Source organism: Sinocyclocheilus anshuiensis, unplaced genomic scaffold (assembly GCF_001515605.1).
Source record: "Sinocyclocheilus anshuiensis isolate Anshui unplaced genomic scaffold, SAMN03320099.WGS_v1.1 scaffold1144, whole genome shotgun sequence".
NCBI classification, from domain to species: domain Eukaryota; kingdom Metazoa; phylum Chordata; class Actinopteri; order Cypriniformes; family Cyprinidae; genus Sinocyclocheilus; species Sinocyclocheilus anshuiensis.
This window is the reverse complement of record NW_015551101.1, coordinates 1209190-1219691: the sequence shown is the minus strand read 5'-3', so window position 1 is coordinate 1219691 and position 10502 is coordinate 1209190. Positions and strand designations below refer to the sequence as shown.

Sequence of the window (10502 nt, the reverse complement as noted above, 5' to 3'; positions counted from 1 at the left end):
CTTTAAGAACCCTGTAAGACCACGGTGCTCTCTTGCAAAACACAACCAAAGAGGGCGGGGTTAAAGCCAACTGCGCGTTTTAACCAATAGCATACGTCGAAACAAAGACGTCAAATAGCCTCTGGACCAATCGGAGTGTTGCTATTAAAATTTTTCTTCAGACAGTGAATGAGTAATCGTGTTGCCTGAGTGAGATAAAAGCTTCACACGGCAGACGGTTGTTTATGATTCGGTCAGAGGAGATTTCAGATAAGTTACTTATATTTAAAAATATATATATTTAAAATAATCGTCTAATGCGATTGCGCAACTTTACAATCCACCAAAATCAGGTCGTACTTGTTTGAGACAGTGCACTAAGAAAAACCTCTATATAAAGTTGAGGCGAAATAACTGGCATCTGGCAACCTAGTGAAGGTGACGCGCTTCGATGTGATACAGTTGTGGTGAGCGCAGCGTCGAGACGTTCAGAGTGTCGCATTTTAAAGCGTTGAATGGAACGGCTTAAGCGAATGGCACGACTGTGCGTTGGTCCTCGACTACAAAGAGTTCTTGTGTAACCCACTCATCGTCTGTCGTGACGGATCTACCAAACCAGGTGCGTTTCTTTACACATAATCCAAAAGTGTTGCAGCGTTACAATGTATTTGCATTACCGTCCGTTATAACCGCATCTCAATCTACTTTCCTTCGGCGAGAACCAAAACAACCCTTTTACTTGTTTTAGTCCACCTTAAGTTTTTGAGTGTTTAAAAAACCGGTCTTACGCCTCGTATGTTTTGCCTGGGGAAAAATGATGCGGACTTTGCACGTGCCAACGTTTGAATTGAACAGTATAGAACGACAGCCGAGCTGTCAGTGAGACATCAATCTGCTTTGTCTGTCAAACCCTGATGTGTGCATGTCAAATAAGATAAAGATAGAAATATAGAGTTAGAGACGACCTTTATAATCGTTTTATTTTAAGCACTACTATTCGTCCTGATTATATAAACAGGAATAATTTGTTATTAATTGTGTCAAAATTAGAATTATTCATGGCAGAACTAAATTTGATGATTGACAAGTGATTCTGTTTAGGTTTTTGCGAACAGAGCCTGTCTGTAGCCCCATGGCCTGGCAGTCACTTCAGCCAAGTTCATAATTTATGGTCAGACAGCCCCTTGAGATTCAAAAGATTATTTTGGACAATAGAAATACCTTTCACTGAAATGAGGTTGTGCTTTGGCCAAGCATTAGTCCAATGAGAATGACCGCTGACTGATTTTCTTGTCTGATTTGAGAGAGAGACAGATGTACAGACTGTTAAATGTGATGTATGGCACAGAAATGTGTGTGTGTGAATACATATTCTTGATGGTTCCTTGGGGTTTTGGCTGACCCCTGAAGTTTACTAGTCTCCTAGACTTTTGAAAAGTTAACATTTCTGGTAAAATTAATTAAACTATATTTATTTTATTTTAAGATTTATTTTAATTTATTTATTTTTTCATATATTTATATTTTATTAATTTTTTATATTTATGTATTTATTTATTTCATTGGTATATTTAGCTTCATTTTGAATTTATTAAGTTATTAAGAATTACAAATTTCAGAGCATTAGATTACTGTCATACTACTGTGTCTGCTTAAACTGAAAATCTATTTGATGGACAGTCCTTTTTGTTAACACTTCTGCTGTAACACTAACTTCTCTTGTGGTTTCGTCTCACAAGCGCAACACTTGCATATTGATCTGTCCTTGCATTTTGCGCAATCATGATTGTGTACAGAGACCTGAAATATGGACTTTCAACAAAGACCTTCCTATGGTGTTGTGTCTCTTCTTTAGAGGCTAAAACAAGCATTCACTGCCTCCAATGTCATGTTTTTAACCCTGATTCATTTGTGTGGTTCTTTGCATGATCACTCTGGATTCTTCCAATAGTGGAGATAGTTTTGACCCAGCCACTAGAAGGCAGTGGGGATTGAGATGTTTTTAACTCCGAGATTGTCAGCCAATTCTGATGCTCAAGCACTATCATTTGTACCAAATGTGAACTACGGAGAAATTACTCTGGAGGTTTTATACTTGTGAGCTGATTGAATTGCCACTTCAAATCAGTTTTAGCACTGCAACACCGCACTTTGGGCATCTTAGATGAAACACTCTAGTCGGTGCATCTGAATATTAGATTAGGCCCTTTGGTTCTCAAGTCCACATTGTCATAGATCATTTTAAATGTGCTGCAAAATGTGTTCAGTATCGCACGATTCATTTAAGTTCATTCAAGAACCTAAAAGCCTCTCTCAAAATGTAGAAAATCGCTGTCAAAATGTGGATGTACTAATATGAAGTAATGCGATCTTAAAAGGCTTTCTACAGCAAGCCTTGGGGTTGGAGGTCGCAAGAAATAAGACCGTCACAGATTAGCGAGTGCCTTAATGCCACTCTTTATCCCAGTATCTGTTTCAGCCTCGAGTGAAGATTCAGGTTTAGCCAATGGCCATCAGATGATTACTGTTTAAGCAAAACATTTTTGACATTGCTATATTTTAGGGATGCACCATGAAAATTCTGATATAATTTGATGTTACAGATGATATTAAAATTCTATATTGTTTTGTGCAACCAAAAATAATAGCAAATAAATTGCATTTAAAATTACATTTAAATACTAGGCATCACAACAATATTAACTTATTGTAAGACATATTTAAATAAATTTTTTCAGTGTTATTAAATTATTAGTGTTTTTAAAGATTAGCTTTAAAGTGATAGTTCACTCAAAAATGAAATTACTGATTATTGACTCATTTACTCACCCTCAAGTTGTTCCAAATCTGAGTTTCTTTCAAAGATATTTTGAAGAATATGGATAGCCAAACAGTTGCTGGTTCCCATTGACTTCCATAATATGGATAAAATACTATGGAAGTCAGTGGGGACCAGAAACTATCATTTTTAGGTGAACTATCCCTTTAAGTGAGGGAAAAGTAATCAAAATTATAATACCAGCCGATACATTAAAAAACCCTAATATGGTACAGATACACTGTGCAACCCTAACTCTATTTATTAAGGTTACCTAAAAGCTTTTCTCAGTGCAACTGTAACGGTTGCATTAAGCTTTGACAGGTGAGATGGGTAGATAGTGGGTGCATGTGCGTGATTGTTAAGGAATGTTTGACACGTGACCTGAGCACTCCTTTTGTGTCTTTTGTAATCGTTTAGAAATGCCGTCAACACACGGCTGTCAAATTCAGGAATGATTGCATGGTTCTGCTCACGAAGCGCTTTCTATATCAAATGTTCCCATTCTCTCCTCGCCCTTTGAATAGAAGCCCTTATCGAAAATGAAAAGTATCCTGCTCATTTTGTCTGTTGCTCATTCACCGGTGCTGGATTTCATTTTCTGAGGTATCTTTTCTGAATGGTTTTGTTCAAGTGGTCCAGATTGAACCTCCTTAGGAAGGATCAGTGTTGTATGAAAGAAAAGATTACTGAGTTTGATCTTTTCCCATGTCTGAATTGTTAGACTTTCTTTTTTTGTGTTACCACAGTCTTTAGTCTAAGAAACTTAAAATCATGGTGATTTTAAGTGGGGAAAAAATAGGGATGCACTGATATTAAAATTGTGGGCAATACCGATAAGCTTGTAATTATGTTCATGTTATGGATGAAAATGATAAACATTAAAATGATAAATAAAATAAAAATAAAATACTAAAAGCTTACAATTGAATAAAAATGAATAAATTAAATTAATTACATTTAAATTAACCTCTAATATGGCTGGTAAGTGATATACACTAAGGTTCAAAAGTTTGTGGTCAGGTTTTCATAAGTTTCTTATGTTCACCAAAGCTACATTTATTTGATCAAACATATAGTAAAACAGTTGTGAATCATTATTACAATTTAAAATAGCCTATCTGTTTTATGTTTTTATATATATGTTTTATTTATTCCTGTGATGGCAAAGATGAAATTTCAGCAGTGTCTTCAGTGTCACACGATCCTTTAGAAATTATTCTAATATTCTGATTTGTTTTTATCAATGTTGAAAACAATTGTGCTGTTTAATATTTTTTGTGGAAGCCATGATACATTTTTTTCTGTTTTTGGAAGAACTCAGATGAGCAGGTGTGTCAATAAGAAGAAACCAAGACAAGAGGCAACCAAAAGTAACGATGCCTTCTTCATTCCAGAAAATGCAACCCCCCTTCATTTTTTGTTAAAGAAGAGCGAGAAACCCTTGATGTCTTGTTAAAGAAACGCTTCTCGGGCTCTTCTTATTAAGTGATTCTGTGGTCTGGTTTCAGCACAGGCCTGTGGAGGATTCCCAAACAGATCAATGTCAAATCCAGTGGAGGATATCCGTAACAGAAGTGTGGAAGCTCTATTAATTTAATACTAACACCTTCTTGATTTCTCTTTCATGAATGTGAAACGCGAGACCAAACATCGCTTAACCACAATAGTAAATCAACTAAGAGGCTGGTCCTCACTGGAGTGGAGTGATTTACATCCAGATGATGCTGGCTTTTAAATGTCTGTTAATGACATGAGTAAACATCCATGCCTTCCATTTGTTCAGTCTTTTCTTTCTGATCAGTAATGTAGCCTTCTCATTAGCTTTACTAGTCTGAACATCCCACTCAGCTTGTGTGTCTGCCACAACTGAGATTTGTTTCTCCTCTGTGGAATAAACTGGAGTGGGTTTCTAGCATATGAACGTTTTAGAAGTGAGCTTGAACTTAAAGCAGACAGGGAAGAGGATGAAATTGTGACTCATCGTGTGAAACATTTCAGGGAAGATGTTCCTGAACAACAGCGCTTCCTCCTGTGGAGAGCCTCATACATTACACTGAGGATTCTGGGTGTGGAATTCCTGTTTACCATCTGTCAGCACTAACAGCCTGCGGCCAAGAAATCCATCACGAGCAAGGCTCCTCTCCATCAAAGTAACTTTGCACAGACCTTGAAAGAGATCTTTAAGTTCCTCGCACTTATCAGAGGCGGCTGATGTTCATAGGATGTCATGGTTCAACTCTGACGTTTATCTGAGTGTATGATTAACACTGTAATATAGACGTCACCAATAACATCAACATGGAATTTGGTGTTTACTAGTCACAGCAGTTTTATTTATGTGAGTGATACAGAAGGAAAGACAGTCAGCGGTTTATAGATGATGAATGCCGTTAAAGGGGTCATATGATGCAATTTCTAGTTTTCCTTTGTCTATGGAGTGTTACAAGCTGTTCGTGAATAGATAAGATCCCTAAAGTTGCAAAGACTAAAGTCTCAAACCCAAAGAGATATTCTTTATAAAAGTTAAGACTGGTCCACACCCTCCTAAAGCGCCTCGTTTAAACACGTCCCCACATGTCTACGTCAAGATTTGCATAACGCCGCCCAAATGTTCATGCAAAGAAAGAAGGTGTAACTTTATTGTTGCTGCCACCGCCGCCGCCATGTTGTGAAGACGCTGTGTGTTTCATTGCGAAAGCGAAAATACTTTGTTTGGCCTTCCAAAAGAGGACACGACTAGAAATCAGTGGAAATCTGTTCCAGAACAGTTCAACCCAAATATTCAGATGTGTGCAGCGCATTTTATGGAGGACTGTTTCCTGATCCTGGGAGAGTAGACTACAATGCCGGTGTTCTGACAGATAATGCTGACTCGTAGCCTGTAAGGCATAAACACATTTCATTACACCAAATACATAAAATAATGTTCTTTTTAGCAACATCATATGACCCCTTTAAGAATTTGAAATATGGTTAACGTTAACGGTTAAGTTGGTATGCCTGGTTACAGAGGAGAAAAGCAGTGTGAGTGAAGAAGTTGAGGTGAAATATGAGACATGAAGTATGGATAAATTATTTTGCATCATGTCATGTATTTAGGACATGTGAATTGTTAGCTTAATTCAAATTTAATTTCCCTCATCATCATTTCCATCGCAGATTGCTGCTGAACACAATGTGTCATTTGTGATGTTGTAGAAATGACACTGTTGTGGAAATGTTGTTGAATTACTTTCAAATAAAATGACAAATGATTTGTTCGTACACCACAGAATACAATGTTGACTTTCATTTGGCTGAATTAAATGATAGAAACTTTAGGGTTAGGGTTAGGTTCAGTTGAACCAATTAAAAAGTTTCAGTGCTGCAAGTCAGCATAAAATTTAGAGTTCTGACGTCCAAAATCTTTTACGATGCTGTTTCTCATGTTTTTTCAATCCACTGCACTGCTTTTTCTAGATTGCTGTTTTTGACTGTGCGCTTTGGCACTTTTGCAGCATCTTGCGAATGACTCTACAGGTGCATCTCAATAAATTAGAATGTCGTGGAAAAGTTAATCTGTGTGCATTTAATTTATTTAATACATTAGTTTCACAATTTGAGTTGAATTACTGAAATAAATAAACTTTTCCACGACATTCTAATTTATTGAGATGCACCTGTACATTCTAAAAATGAGGCTCTCAAGTTAAAAGAAGTTTATATATCTCTATAGCAATACACCAGGGGTGGGCGATCTTCCCAAAATATCACATCACAATCTTATAATGCAAAATCACGGTCCACGATCTGAATCGCAATCTTCCGAATTTTGTAACTATTGAGTATAGCCTATGTGCTGGTATTCGGTAATGCGATATATCACGGTAATGAATATGCATGATATTGTTATCGTGGGCACTTCAAAATACCGTGAATAATTATTTATTACAAATTATTCCGATTTTTTGAATGCATTTTAAGAATATGTTCCCCATCAACTAGTCACAATGCACAACACCACTGCATGCTGCGTCAAAGACGTGTGCGCACTCTGATGTAAACAAGTATGGATGAGAAGCGCATGGTGGAGCGCATGAGAGAAAGCGCACATTCACTCTCCGACAGCAGATGGCACTGAACAGCAGAAATGCAGCCTTTACCCCGGAAACCCCATAAACAAAGCAGCTGCACTACTTTCTAAAAACGTATTTAAAGGGATAGTTCACCCAAAAATGAAAATTAGATGTTTATCTGCTTACCCCCAGGGCATCCAAGATGTAGGTGACTTTGTTTCTTCAGTAGAACACAAAAACATTCACAGACAAAACCAAATTAAACCCTGCGGCTCGTGACGATACATTGAGGTCTTAAGACACGAAACGATCGGTCTGTGCAAGAAATTGAACAGTATTGGTATCATTATTTACCTCTGATCCACCGCAATGTCTGAGCGCGTTCACAACATCCGGCGCGTGACGCGTGTACGTGCTCTGGCATAGTAGACATAGATATATATAAGTAGATGCCTCATTAGTGACTGTTTCTATGGGCCACGATACGTTCCAAAATGGCGGACGCGTCAACATATCTGGAGCGGTCGAATAAGGAATCTATACATATCTATGATAGTAGATGCATTTGCGGAAGCGATCTGTCGCGCGTATACGTCACTCATTATTTACACAGTGCAGAGAGATTGCAGATGCGTTCACTGCCACTGCGATGATCAAAAGATATTTAGAAGTACAGGTCATCACAATAGAAGAATATTTTGATATGTCATCAGACAACGTGGAATTTTCTGCCCAGCCGTATTTATTTGAAGTCACGACCCAGATGTTGTGGACGCGCTCAGGACAGTTGGACATTGCGGTGGATCAGAGGTAAAAAAAATTATATAAATAATGTTCAGTTTCTTTGCACAGACCGATCATTTCGTGTCTTAAGACCTCAGTGTATCGTCACGAGCCACAAGGTTTAATTTATTAAAATCAAAAGTTGCAACTGTGTTATTTAATGAACTAACAGTTGTATTTTTTTAACAAAGTTTAATAACTTCAGTAGCAAATGTAGCTGTTGCTCATTATTAATTGTTAACTGTTAACTAATGAGATCATATTGTAAAGTGTTACTTATTGGTCTTTATAATTCTTTTGCACTTTAATCTGTGTGAAATTATTTTACTTTATACATGTTTTGTGTATTACTTTATTGTATGTAAATGTTCAGTTCTTTTTGTTATAAGAAAAAAAGTTATTAAACCTGTTATAGTTTATGACAACACATTTTTTGCAACGAAATGTCAATACCGTGATAATACCGTATACAGTGATAAAAGCATTAGCAATTAATCGCAACATGAAAATTTCATACCGTCATATGCCTACTATTGAGAATATCCAGACTGGAACAAGCCTATGACTTACCTATTTACATACTGTAGTTTAAAAAATCACAGTATTGCATTAAACAATCAGTTGTCAAAATGGTCATTAAAACCTGAGTTTTTAAAACACTGCATCATTGTATGAATTAAATATATATTGATTCTTATTGAAGTTAGTGATTCAGTCAAGAGCAGTGAGTGATTTTCTCTCTTTTGTTGTTTGATTAACATTAATGACACTGACAGCAGCAGGTTTATTAGGCTGCTGTCTCTTTAATACAAAATGCACAGATCTAATATACTGACACATCCGATTTCTCTCCCAATTGTTTATGTTCATTTAAGACATAACTGACTGTCTTTACGTAAATACTCCGCAAGAAATAAATTTTTTGACATATTTTTTGTATATATTTGGCCATTTATGTGTGCAACAAGTACAATTTGTTAGTGTTTAGCTCCTGAGGAACAGGCTCTTTCGCAGTTAACATGCTTTTAATAACTCTTTTAAAATATGGCATGTCCCGCAGTAAACTGCCCTTTATGACAGCCATGTTGCATGATTTGATTTGGGCATTAAGGACAGCCAAAAGCACACCGCTATAAATGAAGGGAACGGCAAGCGGCTCAATCATTTTATTAAAATCGTAACTGAAATTAAAATTTAATGAATCGAACTACTGTTGGCTTGCATTTAACTGTTTCCAAATATGTCACAGCGCATGAAAGACACATAAGAGACGCGTGATATAATTTGACCGGTCATAGTCATCTAGTAGGCAGTCATTGCTGTAGTTTTAACATTATTACGAGAACATATTCTAGATGTCTTCAAGATTGATCACTATATAAAATCGTCAGATTGCCCACCCCTACATTACACTATGCTGCATTTCTATTGTTCTAAAAATGTGATGCTCAAGTTAAAAAAAGTTTAACTTCAAAAAAATGAATCTCTAGCATTTGCATTTTTGTTTTTCATTTGATGCCTTATGTCTTGGGTTTTTTAATGCAAAAATACGTTCTGTGTGAATGGCTCTTTGTTGAACAAATTAAACTGGTGAGAGTTTATTTTCTAAAATCAGCTTGCTCAAAAATTGCCTCGTCTTTCGGTACATATGAACTCCTCCCTGAATCTATCAACTTAGTGAACAATAATCACTCAAACACTCTTTTTATTTTGGGACCACAAGAACAATAATTAAAATGTTGTATTATTACAGTTTTTCTCAATCGATTTGACACATTTTTCCAAACTCAGGTCACTGTTCTCAAAACAGTTAACACAGTAATATGAATACTTTGTAATTTTCCTAAACAGATTGAACATTTTCATTCATTTCATGCAAATTACAAATCATGCAAATAATTTTCTCAAAACAATGTGCACAAAACTCTCTAATGTTTTCACAATAGTTATTACAACCAACCAATACTTTAAAATAGCTGAAAAAAGGGTTTACACAAATCACAAACATTTATGAACCATTTGTCCAAACACAACAAACAAAACTCTGTAATTTGACATTCGATCAAATGAAGATAGTATATTTTCAATTGGCCCTAAACTGATAACTGCTCGGTTAATTATACACTCAACACAGCAAATGCAGTTTTTCTAATCGTTTACACATTTGGCACAATTGTTTTAGAGTAATAATAAAAGGGGAAGTATACAAAAAGCAAGAACAAATATGCAAATAATAATAATAATAATAAAATATAGTAAAAATAAAAGGGGGGGGGTAAAGAAAGAGGTGTAAGTCTGTTAGGTGGTGGAGTGGGTAGAGAAAGGGGTGTAATGAAAGAGAAGATAACGAGTGTAACAGGTAGAAAGAGATGAGCAGAGAGGAAGATGTGAGAAAAGAGTAGAGGAGAAGGAAAGGGAGAAGAGATAAGTAGGGAGGAGGGTATTGGTGTAGTGGAAAGAGCAAGAGCAGAAACTGTAAGAAGACATGGACAGAGAGGAAGTGGGTAACAGGGTGGAAGGAGAGGTAGAAGGTGCAGATGAATTTCAGATGAAATCAGAATTACCCTAATTGACCATGTAAAAAATCATGGCCTCTCCTTTAGAGGGGAGTTACTATTTCAAAACACTTAAAAAGTGTTGTACTATGATTGTTCATAGTACAAATGTTTAGTCTTTCTGGGACAACTTCTGTTATTTACTGTAAAAGTCCAAACATTTTTCAGATTTTAGTTTGAGATCATTCAGGTGAGCAATCAAGATTATTTTGAATGGAACAGCAGCATTGATATGGGACAGAACAACAGCCTCAAAGGAACAGGCCTGTGGAGATGTTGAGACAGGAGCTTTTCAAGCATGGATTCAAC

The 10502-nt window shown here is 36.3% G+C and overlaps 1 protein-coding gene across 2 annotated transcripts in view; it reads left to right on the top strand.

The window, feature by feature from the left end:
- The first annotated feature begins 297 nt into the window (after positions 1 to 297).
- The window catches only part of tpst1 (tyrosylprotein sulfotransferase 1), a 55371-nt gene continuing 45166 nt past the window's right edge, over positions 298 to 10502 (top strand). Inside the window, exon 1 of one of the 2 annotated variants that reach the window (XM_016452898.1) lies at positions 298 to 598. The gene's annotated coding sequence lies outside the window, so the exon portion shown is untranslated. The remainder of the gene's footprint in view (positions 599 to 10502) is intronic. The other variant, XM_016452899.1, reaches the window with a different exon arrangement.